The sequence below is a fragment of the Bufo bufo genome, chromosome 3 (genome assembly GCF_905171765.1).
Source record: "Bufo bufo chromosome 3, aBufBuf1.1, whole genome shotgun sequence".
Taxonomy (NCBI): Eukaryota; Metazoa; Chordata; class Amphibia; order Anura; family Bufonidae; genus Bufo; species Bufo bufo.
In genome coordinates this window covers 355,609,385-355,629,544 of record NC_053391.1, presented here as the reverse complement: position 1 = coordinate 355,629,544, position 20,160 = coordinate 355,609,385, and the positions used below count along the sequence as shown (strand labels likewise).

Sequence of the window (20,160 nt, the reverse complement as noted above, 5' to 3'; positions counted from 1 at the left end):
CTTTGCTGCATATGTCATTGTGAGATACACCCTTTATATATTTGGGTTATATTCAGATATTTGAAATACCGCCATTTGGTGCACAAATCTTTAATTGAGGCCTAGTGTGGGCAGTGGCGCCTCTAGCTTTCAAATTTTGGGGGAGCACACTGGGGGCCAGGACAAAAGTAGGGGGGGCAGCTATAACAACGATATATTTACACAAGTACGCTTAGAAATGCTGCGATTCTTTATGCAATACCTAAAACCGCAACAGGGAAGAAAAGTCCTGCTGTCTGTGGCTTAAAAAATAAAATCACTCAGATTTCAACATGTCCTAGTTGCCTGTGGATGACATTATTTTAGGGAGGGGGATCTGTGGATGACACTGCTATGGGGGGGATCTGTGGATGACACATACCGTATATAGCATCTTATGCTATATGTGTCATCCACAGATCCACCCCATGACAGTGTCATCCCCATCTCCCCCTCCATAACAGTGTCATCCACAGATCTCCCTCCCCGCCTCTCACAGGAGTGTACATTTGAGATTTCTAAACTGTAATCCATATCCTGCAGTAACTTTAACTTTAAATCAGGATTAAGTGGCCGCTCATCTCTACTAGTACCTTAACCTTACACCACTCGGCTAGCTTCGGTAACAGGGCCAGGCTACAGCCTACAGGTACTGCCTGTTAGTTGTTACCGAGCGAGTGCTGATTTCTGCAGGTCAGAGGATACGGATTACAGTTTAGAAGAAATGTACACTCCTGTGAGTGGTCCAATGGCGGATACAGAGCCTGGTCTCGGGAGGGGCACTTCCAGATTATTTTCTATCCGCCGCCACAGAACAAGGGTGCTTATAGAACAGACTACACAGTGTAGAGGTATACTGTACATTATGTGGCACAGTGTAGAGGTATACTGTACATTGTGTGGCACAGTGTAGAGGTATACTGTACATTGTGTGGCACAGTGTAGAGGTATACTGTACATTGTGTGGCACAGTGTAGAGGTATACTGTACATTGTGTGGCACAGTGTAGAGGTATACTGTACATTGTGTGGCACAGTGTAGAGGTATACTGTATATTGTGTGGCACAGTGTATGCTATATGTGTATAACATAAACATATTTCACATGAAAACTTACAATTACTTGGCTTGGCCCTTGGGGATCTCGGACACCACTTCCACACTTTGGCCAGGGGCTCGGCGGAGCTGATGTTGTGTTTTATCCTAATGAGAAAGATTTCATAATAAGGATTTGGAGAAGGGGCATAGGAGTCACAGAGCAGGGAGAGGCTGGTGCTGCTACTAGGGGGTCATACCATGGGGGAGTAATAAAGCCCACCATAATGCCCCCCCAGTAGAAATAATTCTCCTCATAATGTGACAATGCAAAAAATACCCCCTTATAATGCCCCCAGTTGAGCTAATGTCCCTCATAATGTGCCAGTATAAAATACCCCTATATAGTGCTCCCAGTAAATGCCCCCATAGTGCTCCTCTCCCCCCTTCCTCCTAGTGCCCCCATAATGTACCAGTATAAAATGCCCCATATATTGTGCCCCAGTAGATGCCCTCAGTGTCCCCCATAATTTGCAAGTATAAAATACCCCTTCTTAGTGCCCCCCGTAGATGATTCTATAGTACTCCTCTACCCCCTTCCCCATAGTACCCACCATAATGTGTCCCAGTATAAAATGCTACTGTACAGAGCCCCCCATATAAAATACCCTTTCTTTGTGGCCTCAGTAGATGCCCCTATAGTGCCCACCAATATTGTGCCAGTAATAAGTGCCCTCAATAACGTGCCAGTAATAAGTGCCCCCCATCACGTGCCAGTAACAAGAGCCCCCATCAAGTGCCAGTAACAAGAGCCCCTCAATGTTCCAGTAATAAGAGCCCAGCCCCCCATCACGTGCCAGTAATAAGAGCCCCCCCAATGTTTCAGTAACAAGAGCCCCCCATCATGTGCCAGTAATAAGCCCCCCATCATGTGCCAGTAATAAGCCCCCCATCACGTGCCAGTAATAAGCCCCCATCACGTGCCAGTAATAAGCCCCCATCACGTGCCAGTAATAAGCCCCCCCATCATGTGCCAGTAATAAGCCCCCATCATGTGCCAGTGTTGTAATAAGCCCCCCATCATGTGCCAGTAATAAGCCCCCCATCATGTGCCAGTAATAAGCCCCCCATCATGTGCCAGTAATAAGCCCCCCCATCATGTGCCAGTATTGTAATAAGCCCCCCATCATGTGCCAGTAATCAGCCCCCCATCATGTGCCAGTAATAAGCCCCCCCATCATGTGCCAGTAATAAGCCCCCCATCATGTGCCAGTAATAAGCCCCCCATCATGTGCCACTAATAAGCCCCCCCATCATGTGCCAGTAATAAGCCCCCCCATCATGTGCCAGTAATAAGCCCCCCAATGTGCTAGTAACAAGAGCCCCCCTTAATGTGCCTGTAAAACTATTGAAAAAAAACAAAAAAAAACCACTTATACTAACCTCCATGTCAGCGATGCGATGCAGGCCTCTTCCGGCCTGTGTCCCGCGCTGTATGGCTCAGGCGGCGCGATGACGTCATCGCGCAGCCTGCACCGGCCTAGTGCCTGCAGCCTATCAGAGGAAGGGGAAGGGACACGACTCTCCCTCCCCTGCCCCACCGCAGCACAGGCAGATGACTATGGAGATGAGCGCAATGGAAGCGCTCATCTCCCTGTGCCCGACTTCGGCGGCTCACTTGGGGGGGCATTTTAGTTGGGGGGGGGCATTTTAGTTGGGGGGGGCACATCGTGATGTAGGGGGGGCCGTGGCCCCCTCTGGCGACGCCACTGCCTGGAACCCTGATTCCCCACCACCCGTGATCACCATGGTAGGCGCATAAAAGAACATCGAAAGTTGATAGAGCAGATATCAAATTGGATCATGAACATCACGGTGACGTGCGACATGGTGGGGCAGTAATTGTGCACACGCCTACACGAACTGACTGACAGGGGAGCCCCTGCAACTTCTGGGTCTCCAAATTGGGCACATGGCCTGATCTTGCCCTTTACCCCTTGGAGGTGCTGGCCTGCAGCACAGGAAGATGACTATGGAGATGAGCGCAATGGAAGCGCTCATCATCCTGTGCCCGACTGCGGCGGCTCACTTGGGGGGGGCATTTTAGTTGGGGGGGCACAGCGTGATGTAGGGGGGGGCCGTGGCCCCCTCTGGCGACGCCACTGTCTTCCCCTAATCCTGACGTCATTGCTAGACTTGTTCTGAGGATTGAGGAGAAATCCTCTGCCTCCTTTCTGGTAACTCCACCGTCCCGTTTTCACTTTTCCCCTGCATGATCTTTCTTGACCACCATCCTATTCTGAGATTTCTCCTCCAGAAAACCTTTTCTCTTATCTGTTGAATTTTCAAGGATCTTGTCCAGACAAGGCCAAAGACATATTCTCCAGAAAAAGCAATGGAACACAACTTCCTTTTAGATATTTTATCCCCCGACCATGATTTCATCCACAAAGCCCTCCTGGCTGTATTTGAGAGGGCTGCATCTTTAGCAGAGAATCTTACTGTTTCTACTTAAGCGTGGCTGATTTTAGTAAGGGTACCAAATCTATTATTTCTTCTCTTGGGGTCTTATTTTTTTTTAATGATTTTCCAGCTGATTGAGCCACAAATACAAGGATCTGGTGTCACGGACGTTCCCGTGACAGGTGGCAGGAGATCGGTGAGACTGGCAACACGTGGTTTGATCTGACTTGTTTTCCGTTTGGATCAAATGACGTCTGTGTTGTTTCTGGTGCTTGCCACACCTTCTTTCCTCAGGTGTGGCTATTAGGGTCATTTGACCCTCTCTATTTATAGTTGCTTATCCCACAATGCTGTGCAGTTTATAGCTTCTGTTTGGACCTTTGGATAGATTGTGGTTGGATCTCGGCTGTGTTCCTTGTTCTTCCATTGCTCCTTTGAAGTTTAAGTCTTTACTTTCCTTTGTATTTTGTTTGGGTTCTGTGTGTTGCATTTCCCTATTGTTTGTATTAGGTCTGAAGAAGACTCCTGTTCGTCCTTTCTTTTGGAGGAACAGGTAGTCTTGTCCCTGCCATTAGTACCAGGGTCCTATCGGGCTTGATAGGACTCACCTACCTTTAGGGGTCTGTTCATACTGCTAGTCAGTCAGGATTTTGGTTAGTGTTTTCACTAGGAGGTGTCCATTTTCCTTCCCTAGTTCTCTCCCCCTTCCCTCCTATGCTCAGTCTGGTGTTTCCCTCCCACACCGAAGCAGCACATTATAAACCGCCAAAACCGTAATTTTTTTTTTGTTTGTTTACAGCCATGGATCCTATTGCTGCACTGGCAGGTCAGCTGCAAGGGCTATCTTTGGAGGTACCTGACCTCTGCACAACCGTCTCGCAGATGCAGAGATCACAGACTGTTGGTTCTGGTGGTAGTGGTGGAGACCAGGCCTATCTGGAGCCTAAAATTGCCCTCCTGGACAGATTTTCTGGGGAACGTGATAATTTCATTTTGTTTAGGGAGGCGTGCAAACTATATTTTAGGCTAAGTCCACACTCATCTGGGGATGAGAAACAGTGACTCAGTGTCAGTGGCGTAGGGATCGCCATAGCAACCATAGCACACCACACACAGGCAGCCATATTTACATACACACCACACACAGGCAGCCAGGCCCGAGCGGCGGACCGCCCACCCACTACACTAGTTTAGGGGAGGGGGATCTGTGGATGGCACTGTTTAGGGAAGGGGATCTGTGGATGGCACTGTTTAGGGGAGGGGGATCTGTGGATGGCACTGTTTAGGGGAGGGGGATCTGTGGATGGCACTGTTTAGGGGAGAGGGATCTGTGTATGGCACTATTTAGGGGAGGGGGATCTGTGGATGGCACTATTTAGGGGAGGGGGATCTGTGGATGGCACTGTTTAGGGGAGGGGGATCTGTGTATGGCACTGTTTAGGGGAGGGGGATCTGTGGATGGCACTTTTTAGGGGAGTGGGATCTGTGGATGGCACTGTTTAGGGGAGAGGGATCTGTGGATGGCAATGTTTAGGGGAGAGGGATCTATGGATGGCACTGTTTAGGGGAGGGGGATCTGTGGATGGCACTGTTTAGGGGAGGGGGATCTGTGGATGGCACTATTTAGGGGAGGGGGATCTGTGGATGGCACTATTTAGGGGAGGGGGATCTGTGGATGGCACTATTTAGGGGAGGGGGATCTGTGGATGGCACTATTTAGGGGAGGGGGATCTGTGGATAGCACTATTTAGGGGAGGGGGATCTGTTGATGGCACTATTTAGGGGAGGGGGGCGGCGTCGACAGGGAGGGGGCCCCATGGATCAGTTTCGCACTGGGGCCCCATGGATTGTGTGTACGCCACTGGTCCGGACCTAAGAGTGGGTGATTCTGTGTGGCTGTCCGCAAGAAACATTAAGTTGAAGGTACCTTTTTGGAAGTTGGGTCCCAGATTTATTGGTCCATATAAGATCACTGCCATTATTAATCCTGTAGCTTTTCGTCTTGAACTCCCTCAGGCCCTGAAAATTCATATTGTGTTTCATAAATCTTTGTTGAAGAGATATGTTGAACCTTTGAAGCAGTCTTCCTTGCCACCCACTCCTGTCATGATGGACGGCAGTTTGGAATTTCAGATCGCCAAGATAGTTGACTCAAGTTCTCCGTAGATCTCTTCAGTATCTTGTTCACTGGAAGGGTTATGGACCAGAGGAGAGGATGTGGGTACCGGTGTCTGATGTGAAAGCCAGTCGTTTGGTGAAAGCTTTTCACAGGTCTCACCCAGATAAGGTCAGTCCTGGGTGTCCGGAGGTCACCCATAGAAGTGGGGGTACTGTCACGGAAGTCGCTGCGACAGGTGTCAGGAGATCGGTGAGACTGGCAACACGTGGTTTGATCTGACTTGTTTCCTGTTTGGATCAAATGACGTCTGTGTTGTTTCTAGTGCTTGCCACATTTAACCTTCTCTATTTATAGTTGCTTCTCCCACAATGCTGTGCAGTTTATAGCTTCTGTTTGGACCTTTGGATAGATTGTGGTTGGATCTCGGCTGAGTTCTTGGTGCTTCCAATTGCTCCTTTGAAGTTAAAGGGGTTATCCCACTTTGCGTTTTTTTTTACTTACCTGCTGCCACCGCGCGTTCACTTCCTGGATTCTGGCTGGGGGCGGGCTTCATCTTGATTGAAGTCTTCTCCCGGCCGGGCCGCGCACTGGACTGAACGCGCACGCCGCTGCGCATGCGCCATGTGACTTATTTCTGGCCAGTATAGTACAGAGCCGGCGTGCGCGTTCGCAGCTCTGTACTATTCTAGCCGGGAAGAAGTCACCGTCGCGCATGCGCGGCAGCATGCGCGTTCAGGACAGCGAGTGGCCCGGCCGGGAGAAAAGAAGGAGTCTTCTGGGCAAGCGCGACCATCGGGATTTTGCAGAAGAGCGGTGGTCGTAACCAGGGGAGACCGAGTCACAACAATAAGGTAAGTGGGGATGAATTTTATCCTAATCGGTGGGAATTTGTTAATAAAGTATATTTACAAAAATTATCACTGTCAAATCATTAACAGATTTAACAGTGATCATTATGATGGGATTACCCCTTTAAGTCTTTCCTTTCCCTTTTGTATTTTGTTTGGGTTCTGTGTGTTGAACTTTTACAGGGATCATAGGTGACATAAGGAAGGCCCCTGCCCCTAATGTGCTGTAATGTGAGGGGGAGAAAAAAAAATTATTTAAATCTATCTTCACCTACATGGCAAGCAGAGATGCCTTTCTCCATCCTGGCCACTATGGTGGAGGAAACAATGAGGTGGGGGAGGAAACAATGAGGTGGGAGAGGACAACTTAATCTGTTTTCCTGCCCCTAAAGAGGTCAGGGGTCAATCTCCTGTTATATGCCATCATAGTGGTGAAATGGGAAAAATGTTAACACCTCCCCCCAAGATTCTAACCTGGGATCTCTACATACAAAACCAATCACCTAACCATGAAGCTACATTACCACACAAAGATGTGAGTCCCCCCCCCCCCCCATTCTTATAGGGTAACACATTACTTGTTTCTATATTCATATATTGTACTTATGAATAAAGCAGTAATATGTAGCTTAGCTTTCTGAGCAGATCTGTGTAGTAAAGCTATAGTACAGGGATGGTCAACCTACGGGTCTCCAGCTATAGTAAAACTACAATTCCCAACATGCTCTGCTGTAGGCAGTCTGGGCATTATAGTTTTGCAACAGTTGGAGAGCGACAGGTTTGCCATCCCTGCTATAGTAAGTAGTGCTAATAATATGTACATGCTAGGACACAGCTCTATCCTCAGCATGTCTAGCCCTGTCAATGAAGGGGACAGAGGACTGTGCAGAGCACAGAGGGTGTCACAAAAAAAGTGCTCAAAGGATTTAGCCCCAGTTCGGATTTGTATATGAATAAAAACTGTTTCTCTGTAGCTGTTTAGCATACAGACAAAAGAAAACTGTTTTAATCAGCATGATTAGCTCTACCAGGCAGCATGTCTGGTTTAACAGGATTGATCCTGGTGACAGAGCCTCTAAAGTTACCTGAGCTTAAAGAGTTACAGGAAGCACGTCAGACAGCAATGCAGACTGCTCTGTTCCAGTTGTGAGGCCATAAAAAAATAAAAAATAAAAATTGCTGGCTGCTCACCTTCTGATGTTGTGCTCAGTGCACCTCAAGGTGTATGCATCACTGCCTAAATGTACAGTTAAAAAGAAATCTTTATTAAGAAATTAATAAAATCACTAGGCTCAAGTGCCCTTACTAGGACTAGGCAGAAAAGGAAAAGGTGCCAGAAAGGAGCTGTGTGAAATAATACCCACAGTCCAGCTGGCCCTAAAGTGGCCAGAGCAGTAGGTATGCTGATAGATAGTCACAATACCTCTGTACAATGCGGACCACTAAGTGTCAGACGCTACTTGTATATACTGGGTGGGTCACCAGGTCTCACCACAAGCTAGCCGCCTGAGCACTAAAGCTCTATATCAGGCTGGGGCATTAAATAAATGTAAGCCCCTATTGACCGGACTAGAGATGTGCCAAGAGCGTCAGGGGAAGACAAAGACAGTATCACAGCCAAGCATCTGTTTAAACGGGTTGTCCAAGTTATTTTTTTGTTCTATGTTCCTAACTGGGCAAATGTAACAGCTTTCCAATTCACTCACTTTATCTCCAGTGGCTGGTTTCTCAGATTTCACTGAGGGTCACATGACCTGTGATGTCAGCTTCTCTCCCTGCTCTGATAAAGGTTGTTTACAAGCCTGTAAACGAAACATCACTGTGCTGGCCACGCCCCCTTCACTGCCGGCTGTGTGCTCTATCCTAGGAATCTTAACCCGTTCAGCTGCACAGACTCAGGGCTGAAGTGTTTACTGTGTAGCTGCAGGCAGTGAGGAGACAAATGCTGGGCACAGGAGCTAACAGAGAAGTTCTGCAGAGCATTGCATGTAGGGGGAAGATCCTGTGTTTATTAGCAGTGTCATTATATAAGTGGAACTTGTAGTCCTACACTTACAACATGCTGCTGAGTCTCCCAGCAGGCAGACATGTCACTCAGGGCAGCTCTTGTATCCACTCCCTTAGTGTCATTATACAGCTGGGACTTGTAGTCCTACAAAAACATGCTGCTGAGTCTCCCAGCAGGCAGACATGTCACTCAGGGCAGCTCTTGTATTCACTCCCTTAGCAGTGCAGGGGGAGGGGCAGAGATTGTTTTTATTGCATGTAAACAAAGGGCCAGAAAAGAACCAGGGAAATGAGGAAATAATTTTTTTTTTTTTTTCATAAAACTTGCTTAGCTCAGTTATATATCAGATATTCAGTGCTATTATTTTTTCTTAACTCGGATAACCCCTTTAAGGCCTCATGCACACGGCCGTGTTCCGCAGCAACCCGGCCGGGATTCCTTCTGACAGCAGGAGCGCACGGCATCATTGGTTGCTATGACGCCGTGCGCTTCATGCCGCCGCTGCTGTACAGTGATACACTCGTATAGTGTATCACTGTATAGCAGCGGCGGCATGAAGAGCACGGCGTCATAGCAACCAATGATGCAGTGCACTCCTGCTGTCAGAAGGAATCCTGGCCGGGTTACCACGGGCCACGGCCGTGTGCATGAGGCCTTAAAGGGGTTATCCGAGTCATGGAGTCGGCGGTCAACGCTGCACGTGTAAACCGCAGCATTAGCAGCGCTAGGATGGCCGCAAGTGTGCCGCCGACTCCAGCTCTTTTTGTAAGGGATCGCATGTAAAAAGGAGGGTGGGCGCTGTATGAAGCAGCCAATCAGGAGGAGGAAGTGACAGTCACTCAAAACAGCAAAGCTCCCAATCACGCTGCTAAGTTATGTGATGCGGCCAGGCTCCCATAAGGTTAGTATGGGGGGGGGGGGTCTGTAGGTGACTTCTAAACCCCCTCAGGGTAATGGAGTGAGTATTCATCGTGGCAGATGTATTTAGGAGGCACAGACAGTAGTCCAAGAAAGACTGTCAGTAGTACATTATCAAGAATTATACACACCCAGCCATTAGGCTGTTAAGAAACATACAGCTAGAAGAAAAAAATAATCCAGCCGATACACCTGATATTTTTATAAGGAACAAACTTTGTATTTTTGTAGAACACGTCACAGGATAGTATTGAGTCATAACCAACAGGGGGAGGCTACAGTAAGTCAGCATCATAAACTTATTCAATAAAGCAGGTAAAGCTGCTGCGTTCATTTAGCCCTCTTCAGGTCTCCATAACCATCTGAAAAATCCATTGGAGCTCCTCAAGAGTGTTATCCAGATCCCCTCCTCGTGGCATCTGCCCAATACATTCAATCCCTTGAAATCTCATAAAATTGATGTTCCTTGCATGCTTCTCATTCATGTGTCTGGAAATTGGGGTATCTTTATTGTTGCGTACATCATAGATGGTCCCCTATTCTGCATCTAAATTCGCAAATAATTTTTCCAACATATTGTGAACCGCAGGTACATGTCATGAGGTATACCACCACTGTTGCCCTGCAGTTGATGAATGAATAGGGTGTTAGAAATGCATATCATGCACGATGTGCTGACTAAGGATGGAATCAGGGTAGCTTCTGGCCCTGAATCTCATTCTAAGACCATTGGCTGCATGTTTAAAATCAAGTGGTTCAGAACAGTTCCTCCTGGCCCCAATATATTGCCCCTTAGGTATGCCTCTACATAAAGCATATGGATGGCCACTTTCCCATCGTAATAAACTATTAGTAGCAGTGGATTTCAAGTACATCTTAGTAGTAAAGTGTCTGTCGATTTGTTTAGTTATGTGAAGATCAAGGAATGTAATTTGACAGGGATCCACTGTGGACATAACAGGACTTTCCTTTATCGTTTAATTGCCTGAGAAAGGCCTCAAATTGCGATGAGCCCCCTTCCAAAGGATCAAAATGTCATTGATGTAACGCAACCAAAGTTGGATACATGACGACCATTCAGATGTTCACTGAAGACACATTTTTCATACCAGCCCAGGTATAAGTTTACAAATTTCAGGGCACATGGGCTCCCCCCATGGCAACTCCCCTAAGCTGGTGGAAATTGTTGCCATTAAAGATGAACACACTGGGCCAGATTTATCATTAGCTCAGGTCAGAATAATGGAGTGAAAAAGTCCCAAACGCTAAAACTGCGCACAAATTTGCGACTTTTTTATGCTCCGCACTATGCTCGCCAGTTTTCTGAAAGTGGGCGTGTTTTCTTATGTAAATGAATCTCTAGACAGATTTACTATTGGGACTATTTAAAAAAGTCGCAAAAAAGTCCCAATTTCACTCCAGTGAGGACCATGCTTATCTTATGAGACTTTTTAATAGAACATGCGACTTTTTCATAAAAACGTGCGACTTTTTCGTAAAGATGTGCGACTTTTGTAAAGCTGCTTACTGACGGATAAACTGCTACCATCAAACCACATTTATTACAGTCTTAAAGGGCCGATCATAAATCTGACTTGGCTAAAACTGACTTTAGCCATATGTGAAAGTGGAGTGAGCTGTCAGAGTCATGATAAATCTGGCCCATTGTGTTGCAGGATGAATTCCAGAAGTGTCAGGACAAGATGATTGTGATTACTACAGTGGGTTTGACTTTCCTGAAAGAACTGTATAGCTTGAATTCCCAAGTTATGGGGTATAGAGCTATACAGCACTGCAAAATCAAGACTGGCCAGTAGTACATCATCCTCCAAGGTAATGCCATTCCCCCCTTTGAAGGACCTCCATCATATCTCATACACAAGAGGGCAGTGACATCACAAATGGACGTAAAATCATGTCCACATTCACACAGAACATCAGTGTGTGACTGCCTATGCCCAACATGATCGGTCTTCCTCTGAGGGTGGTGACCCTTATGGATCTTAGGCAAGCTATAAAAGCAAGCCAAGAAAGGATGGCGTGGAAGGAGATACACACTATTACGAAAACAGAATATGAGTAAGGATCTTGCCTTCAGGATGTTAAGGCTCTTTGAACCTCATCATGGGGTTTTCTGATAAAACCTCATAGCATTCCTCAAGGTATATACACAATCAGATGAGAGGACAGGCGCTGTACATTATAGGCTCATATCTGGGCTCTGGTCCAAGTATCACAGAAGATCAAATAGCACTTGGTCCTCCAGGAGATCAACATGATCCTTTCAATAGTTTACCAGAAACTTGTAGTTTGTTTTCTGGTAAACTACTGAATGTGCTGTATCTTAGATATCAAAAGTACTGTACCATCGGGTGCCATTCCCTACAGCTTCCTGTTGATTCAGAATCCAATAAACACCAGAAGGCCAATTCACTGAGCAGCTATAAAACAGCTGTAATCCTGTGCCAAGTCATAAGCAAACAAGATGACAAAGTCCAGCTATTCAGTAATTTTTTTTATTGGAGATGGAATACAGACATTTACAAAGCTTGTCATCCAAGTTTTATTAAATAGGGTTTCACAGAACCAAGTCATCACCAACATACAGCATTTTCCACTTCAGCACGTTTGCTTGTTCTTCCATCCAGGCTATAAAAAAAAAAAAAAAAATTGCTATAAAATAGGTACCAGTATATACAGGAACCAAGTGAGTCACAATGATGCTGGTCTCAGTCCCATATCCACATCTCATTCAATCTGTCCACTAATAACTGCAGTCATCACTGGCCAGCCAAATAGTCTTCCTGTAAAGCTTGTTTCACTCACCTCAGCAGTCCTTCGGTAGTCAAACCTGTGCAAAACAAATCAAAACTTGACATGAACTGTAGAAGAGATTTTTTTTTTAAGGAACTTAAGACCATTAGAGAATGAACTACATTACAATCCACCCCACCATCTGAAGTTAGGGTACTTTCACACTAGCGGCAGGGGAGTCCGGCAGGCGGACAGCCTGTTGGATCTATCCTGCTCCTAGTTCACATGTGCCCCTGGACTGCCACTCCTTCCCCATTGACTAATGGGGGCAGGGGTAGAGTTCAAGCAGTTGGACTAAAAGTACGACATGCAGTACTTTCAGTCCAGCTGCCTCTCGCTGTGCGCTGCCGCAACTCTGCCCCACTATATAGTCAGTGGGGACAGAGCAGCAGTCCGGGGGAACACATGAACTAGCAGCAGGATGGATCCAACAGGCTGTTCACCCGCTGACACAGCCTGCCGGACTCCCCTGCCACTAGTGTGAAACTAGCCTTAGTGAGAGCCAGGGCACTGCACACATTAGATGTCGCCTCACCTCACAAAACAGGCTCAGACTCATCTGACCAGTTACTTTAACTACAGTTTTAAATACCAAAGGGAAAATCAGAAGTTACATGACATTGTGGATTTTGGTCAGTGATAATTAATCCATTTAACCCCAAAAGCTAGCAATTCAACATAACAAATCTTGGCTAATGGGTTCTCCAGCTACTAGAACAAGCACCTATGCTGGTAGAAGTGTGAAAGACTGCAAGTCAGAGTGGAAAATTATCGTCAGTTATCGCATCTGACGGCACTTCCTATTCCATAGTCTCATCATATTACAGTCTTCTAGGAAGCAGTCATTCATTAGGTAATGCAGACATACCCAGCCTGTACAGGATTTCCAGACTTCAGGTCAGTGGCCATGATTTGTCCCTGAAATTAAAATAAGCGTCCATGTTAGTGTGGGCAGTAAAAGCGTGAGCTACATGATGTCATAATCTAAGACCGGGATGTTGTCAGAAAACTGTTATCAACAAAATATTTCTGCCGGTAATTCCAGCTATTTGTTTTGGTTTCATCATGTATCCCAGTAGTACACATTCATGTACCATCAAAGCCCTAAGGGAATGTATCCTGTAGGTCGGAGAACTTGTTCTTGTCAAAACCCTCACTGTACCAAACCTATACTGAGTGCCAGCGCAGGGCTTTGATCACATCCCTACAGCAGTAAAATGCCCATATACTGCACAAGACCATTGTAGCCACTTGTTTCAGGAGCATCTTACTGCTGAGGCCAGTGATAGGCTGCAGCAATCACATGGCTACATCAGAGGACAGGAGTGGATGCTGGAACATCAGGTTTGAGACAGTAAGCTTTTTATATTCTAATACCTTTCTTAATTAACTGACTTCCCCTCTATGGGTGCCTTCACACAAAGCAGATAATTGCAGAAGTGTTCTGCGATTGAAAGTCCCGTTCCATGTACTTGCCCATATAGATGAATGGAAGTGAGTGTCAGGAGATCCTGCAACAAGATCTACAGCGTATGAAGGCACCCCAATTGTCACAGGTCAATACAACCAATTGTGTTTCACACAGTACTCAGCAAGGTGCCCCCCAGGACAGCACATATTATACATGGTCTACAGCAGCACCCTTGCTGGCAGATGCATGACAATAGGGAATTGTGCACCCAACAATGTAGAACGGAGGTCTTGTGTCATGAAGCAATAAATACACATCACAAAACATAAGTATTTTTGTAACTTACCAACTTTCCTGGAAGCCATGAATGATGTTCCCCTGAAAAAACATTGTCTGTCAGCAATATCTTAACATTTAATAAAACACCATTTTGCCTTTAGGCAGTAGTCAGGGAAAGCTACACTACTGCAATAAGCTTTGTTTAAGGGCTAAAGCCCATTCATGCTTTGTATTGAAGGGTAGTTCAATGGTCTGCCACCAGTATTATGCTGCCACATCTGAGTAAACTGGTGACAGACCCTGATGAGGACACTGGGTCCCTTTCTGGTAAGCCAGCTCCAGCACAGACTCAGTACACTGCAAGCAAAGGATCCCTTCATTCTTGAGCCGTCATGGCCAGAAGAGGACTCCCTTGCATGTGCACTGTAGTGGACTTTGCTGCCTCAGTCCCATATCCGCAGGAGTCATCCAGCAGTCTCCAAATAGAAGAGTCATCACAGGCCAGCCAAAGCCACATTTTACAAGAACTTTGCATTGCACCTGTGTAAACCAAGAGGGTTGTCTCACTTCAGCAAATGCATTCATCATGCAGACAAATTATTCATTTTTCTACCACATCATACACTGCTCATTTCCAGGGGTAACAACCACCCTGTAATCCAGAAGCAGTGGCTGGGCTTGCACACTATGATAAAGCTCTGGCCTCTCCGTTGGCCGGGACCATGGGAGTGTGTATAGGCCGATGCTTTCCAACAGTGTAATATATTTATTATCTCGATCATGTCAGAGGGGGTAACAGGAGGGGGGGGGGGGGGGGGGGGGGGGGGGGAAAGAACCACACAAGTGCCTTTTAATAAAAAGGTGTTTTCCAAGATTTTTTTTACTTATGACCAGAGGATAGGTCACTGAGTGTCTGACACGCAGGACCCCCACAAATAGGCACCAGCACTTCAGTGAGCATTGCAGCCTTTCCTAGGTCAGTGACCACAGTTATCTGTCACATGGCCCAGGGGTGGCTCAGCCCCATTCAAGTGGGCCAGGTGCAACAGCTGCTCTACAATGTACAGCACTGTGCTTTGTCAGCTTTGAGATGGCAGAGATGCTGCCTTCTCAAACAGCTGATCGGCAGGGGTACAAGGTGTCAGACCCCCACTGATCAGATACTGATGACCTATCCTAAGGATATGTCAAAAAAAAAAAAAACTTTGCATAAATCCTTTTCATAAGTTTCAAAACCACTTACCAGTCTGATGTTATTCAGCTTCTGGGTCCCAATGCTTCTGGAAGCACTCCTGAAATAAAAGATCAATCATGAGCTGCAAGTTATGAGTTTTGGTGGCAAGACTGGAGCTGTTTAACAGCTCTGTCATGACAAGTTTCATATGAAACTGCCTAGCAGAAGAACGCAGCTTGTAGGAGGGTTGAGTGACAGCTTGCGGCACCAGTTAGAGGACCCAACCTGTCAAAGCCCCTCCGTTTTTCTTGCATGCTGTTGGAGAAGCTGCTGCTACAATACTAGCTGCAGTCCTTAGTTAACATGCTTCAGCCTGTACATATGAAGGACACAAGATCGCAGCTGCCACCCTCACCGGGACTTCTATACTGTGGGCCTCAGGATAGGTCATCAATATCAGATTGGCAGGTGGTCCAACTCCTGGCAAGCCCCCCCAATCAGCTGTTCAGTAGCTCCAGAGCAGGAAATTGCTGAGGAGAGTCAATGGGTGTAATTCTGGCACTACTGCAGTATAGCAAAGTGCAAACTACCCCCACATCTGTCCACGGGGTGTATCTGGGGTTGCACTGTAACACCACTGACGTGAACAGGCCTGCGATCCAATACCACATACCTATTCACAGGTATGGGGGCTGCTGAAAGCAGAGTTGCTTTTATAATGTTTGACTACCCCTATCAAAGGGCGGGTCAATAGTTTTATTTTATAAGTCTTGTTCTATGATATTTATGGCCTATCCTCAGAATAGGTCACCAGTATCAGATCAGAGGGGTCCGACACCCAACACCCTCAGATCAGCTGTTTGATGGAGCCACACTGGTTGTGAGAATGCCGCTTCTCATCTGCATGCCATCCTCAAGTTAGTGACCCATTCACACAACTTTGTCCGCCTTTTTGTGGATCGGATGCAGACCCATTCATTTCTATGGGACTGCAAAACTCCATGGATAGCACATCGTGCGCTATACACACAAAACATGTCTTAGTTGTTTGTAACATGCTCTGTGGCCCCAATCAAGTCTATGGTTCTGCAAAATTGCAGATTGCACATACTTTCATTTGCAATTTTTTATTTTGCAGATTGGCGTCTACAAACTTTACAGCCCTGTCACGTCACCTTTGAATCTATTTAAAATAACTTTTTTGCAGATCTGCAAAATACAAGACATACGGAAACATTGAGGAAATGTGGAATACTTGGCCAAATGGATAGATATTTGCGGACCACAAATAACCCATGGTGGTCTGAATTAGGACTAATGGAACACGAATCACTCTGCCTGGAGTCAGTCCACCACCTATCTGATACTCAAGACCTGAGGATAGGGCTGCAAGATCATGAAGCCAGAATAGCCCTTTAACTACTGCTCCACTATAAACATATGACAAGTTCAGTACCAGATTAAGCTGCCTTAGGTAAATCAGCCAAATCCCACTACAAGTCTTCAGGGAAGAGACAGGGGCTTGACCCAAACCCTACAAGTGTCGAAGCACAGCAGTGCCCTAAGCCATCACTGTACTGCAACAAACCTCAGTATAATTACCTTAAAGGAGCGTTTCATCTTCACATCAGACATCTAAGAAAACAAACCAACTGTTAGACAACTCAACCAAAACCGTTACACTTATGTATTTTATATAGTGCGAGATGTTAAACGTTTTGGTAACACGTTGTTAAGGAAAGCTGTACCTTTGTACTAAAAAACAGGGTGTAAAGTCTTAGCAAAGCTGTAAGGTTAAGGGTACTTTCACACTAGCGTTTGTTTCCGGTATCAAGTTCCGTCACAGGAGCTCAATACCGGAAAAAAAAAAACTGATCAGTTTTATCCTAACGCATTCTGAATGGAGAGCAATCCATCGAGGATGCATCAGTTCAGACACTTCCTATTTTTGGACAGAAAAATACCGCAGCATGCAGCAGTTTTGTCTCTGGCCAAAAATACTGAACATTTGCCGGATACGGCATCATTTACATTGAAGTGTATTAGCGCCAGATCCGGCATTAAGTGTTCCAGCCTTCTCGTCTGCATGCGCAGACCTTTAAAAATGCATGACACCGGAGAGACGGATCCGGTATTTAAATGCATTTGTCAGACAGATCCGCATCAGTCTGACAAATGCCAGTTTGCCTCTGGATTTCCAGAACCCTCTGCCGCAAGTGCCCTTAATTCACATGTCAGGGAGAGCCTGCCAGGCTAAAAACACTGCATGCACCAATTTGTCTGTCCGAAATCCAACATAGTGATCCCTCGAGATCCACAGTATGCTGAAAATATTGCATCAGAAAAGTCCATTGCAAGTTGAAACTAGACTCAACATGTAATGCATCAGATCAAAGCAATCAAGGCCACTTCTCTAGTAAAATAGCTGGATTAGTTACTAGTTAGCAGCTAGTCCTGACTTGTTTTATCTGTCTTAGTTATCTGCTTATTTTTCTTAAATCTTCATTTTCTCTCATCTTGGATGACATTTTGGGGCTTTTGGAACCACTCACTCAACTTACAATGGTTGTCACAGAACCAATGTTGTAACTTGAGGGACCACTGGTATATGCTGGAAAGCAGTCATAACACTTAATGGGGATCCAGCAGTAGAAATAATGTGAGAGTGCCATTAATTCCACAGCACTGTACGTCAGAGGGGGTTACACACGTATAGTCGGGGACAGGGGTAGTGACACGAGGAGACTTGAGGCCTCTGCATGTTACACCCAGGAGTCTTCAGCATTCAATAGAATGGAAGAGACTTAAGGCTCAGGAGCGTGCTTATTGTGAAACATGCGGACGTGAATTCTCATAGTATGATCTGCTCGGACAGCACAGTATATAGCGACTTCTAATGCGGTGTGTCTGTCCGACCTCAAATGCTTGGTACTGACATAATTATGAAGAGTTATAAAAACTTAACACCCTGTCCCTACACTATTAAAACTGTTACTTTAAAACATGTCTGACTTACATAAAAGTGCCAAGTAATCAGAAATTTGTCTGAGTACTCCATCAGGCTAAATGCCTAATACATAGTGTGTATTTTCATGCAGAAAGTCTACAGCCATGTGTCCTGCAGATCCAGCCCATGTGCCTCTAACATTTTTTGCAAACCCACTGACTCCAATGGGCCTGCTTTTCACAGGCATATACTATCTTTCTGCAGAACAGACATGAGTGGAAAGCACACCGATGTTCCGTGCGCGCTCCATATATCCATTCTGCAACAGGCAGATCACAGACCCATTGACAATGGGACTGAAAAAAAGCTAATGCTACAAGCCGTATCTGTTTTTTGCTCACTGCCATCTACATAGTGGTGTGCATGAGGCCCAGCGCAGTACCAGCTATCAGTACTTTGTATGTGCACAAGCCGACAACGTATCAATTGCTTCAATAGGTTTGTTAGAGCACAGAAAGTCTGATAAGTACGGCATTCGTGGTTTATTGCATCACACGGCAGACTTTCTGCATATAAATGCAGTTTGCAGGTAGCCGACACTATAGTACAATGCCTACTACCAGCCATTAAACAGGTCATAGGCATCTGAACCTAAGAAAGCTCACCCAAAGTTGCTCTTTTCAGCATGCGACCATAGTGTGGACTTACAGCACAAGCAGCCATTACTGTTTTTTGGGATTTCAGATACTCATAGAATTTATGTACTCGTGAAAAGTCTAACAGATTTATTTTTCTCTTACAAATGCAGGTGAGACACAGCTTTCTTTAAAAAAAAAATTAAACTTAGCAAAGCTATCCTTGCAAGTTGTGAAATCAGATAGTGCTGTTACTTTACACAGATAACCCAGGGCCAGTACTAGGAGCAGAGGACATCGCACCAGCCGCCATTTTAGGCCGCAGGACCCTTGGGAGGGATTTCTCTGCCTGAAGGATGGGCAACAGCGCCAATGGTGGCAGCAGGAGGAACTACACAGGCGGCACATGTCAGCTCCTATAAGCTAGAAACCCCGCAGGACCCGTCTCATAATCAGCCACTGGTCAGGGTAAAAACCGCACTTACCTGGACAGATACAGAACCGCATAGCTCCGCCAGTCCACCGGCTTAACACCTGTAAAGACAAGCAGTCAACATTAACATCCCGCTGTCAAGCAGTCAACAGTAAAATGGCCGCTGCATACAGTCACGCTGCAGCTGTATTTCCCCAAAATGTTGCCGACACCGGCACATAGAAGCCAGAGCAGCGACCGTCGGAAGAAAACCTTCATATCGGCCTCTGTTTGACCGCGTTAGATACAGGAGCCTCTAACCCGGCTTCGATCAGGGCCTTGCACAGGCAGAACACGGTCTAATATTCACCTGGTCAGCTGCACGAGAAGCTGCGGGAAGACTCGGTCACCAGTCCGATGTAGAACGCCATCCAGCAGGCGCGGATGGCGGAGGATTGCACCTCACAGTTCTGCCAGGAGCCAGAGACCGCCATGTCCGAACACAGCACAGAAAGAGAACGTCTGCAGCGCGCGTCACAGTTTTGTACGGCTCGAGCCGATACACCGTGTCCTATGATTGGTCGGGAGAGGACTGGGCGGAGCAGCGCAAAGCATGATGGAATATGTAGTACTAAACACGGAGTCGGCCTGAGAGAGGCGGCGTTACCACGTGCCAGCTACCAGCGGCCATGGAAGGCCAGGGCACTCCAGGAGTGGCTTTATAAATTATAAGGGCTCTTTCACACCTGCGTTATTGTCTTCCGGCATAGAGTTCCGTCGTCGGGGCTCTATGCCGGAAGAATCCTGATCAGGATTATCCTAATGCATTCTGAATGGAGAGAAATCCGTTAAGGATGCATCAGGATGTCTTCAGTTCCGGTACGGAACGTTTGTTGGCCGGAGAAAATACCGCAGCATGCTGCGCTTTTTGCTCCGGCCAAAAATCCGGAACACTTGCCGCAAGGCCGGATCCGGAATTAATGCCCATTGGAAGGCATTGATCCGGATCCGGCCTTAAGCTAAACGTCGTTTCGGCGCATTGCCGGAGCCGACATTTAGCTTTTTCAGAGTGGTTACCAT

The 20,160-nt window shown here is 46.4% G+C and overlaps 3 long non-coding RNA genes and 5 other non-coding genes across 8 annotated transcripts; 1 reads left to right on the top strand and 7 right to left on the bottom strand.

Moving 5' to 3' along the window:
• The first annotated feature begins 699 nt into the window (after positions 1–699).
• LOC120995365 lies at positions 700–13,863 on the top strand. Its single transcript, XR_005777580.1, has 3 exons — positions 700–711; positions 782–785; positions 13,539–13,863. It is a non-coding gene; the product is annotated as an uncharacterized LOC120995365 (long non-coding RNA).
• On the bottom strand, positions 11,909–12,267 carry LOC120995364. The gene is made up of 2 exons (XR_005777579.1): positions 12,235–12,267; positions 11,909–12,057 (listed from the first exon to the last, which is right to left on the bottom strand). It is a non-coding gene; the product is annotated as an uncharacterized LOC120995364 (long non-coding RNA).
• On the bottom strand, positions 12,976–13,046 carry LOC120996832. The gene has a single exon (XR_005777931.1). It is a non-coding gene; the product is annotated as a small nucleolar RNA SNORD49 (small nucleolar RNA).
• LOC120995363 lies at positions 13,089–19,607 on the bottom strand. The gene is made up of 6 exons (XR_005777578.1): positions 19,451–19,607; positions 19,154–19,202; positions 16,689–16,721; positions 15,156–15,204; positions 13,980–14,011; positions 13,089–13,140 (listed from the first exon to the last, which is right to left on the bottom strand). It is a non-coding gene; the product is annotated as an uncharacterized LOC120995363 (long non-coding RNA).
• On the bottom strand, positions 13,222–13,291 carry LOC120996853. The gene has a single exon (XR_005777951.1). It is a non-coding gene; the product is annotated as a small nucleolar RNA SNORD65 (small nucleolar RNA).
• On the bottom strand, positions 14,349–14,418 carry LOC120996868. Its single transcript, XR_005777965.1, has one exon. It is a non-coding gene; the product is annotated as a small nucleolar RNA SNORD99 (small nucleolar RNA).
• On the bottom strand, positions 15,321–15,455 carry LOC120996838. Its single transcript, XR_005777937.1, has one exon. It is a non-coding gene; the product is annotated as a small nucleolar RNA SNORA44 (small nucleolar RNA).
• On the bottom strand, positions 19,284–19,422 carry LOC120996826. The gene has a single exon (XR_005777925.1). It is a non-coding gene; the product is annotated as a small nucleolar RNA SNORA16B/SNORA16A family (small nucleolar RNA).
• Positions 19,608–20,160: the final 553 nt, after the last annotated feature.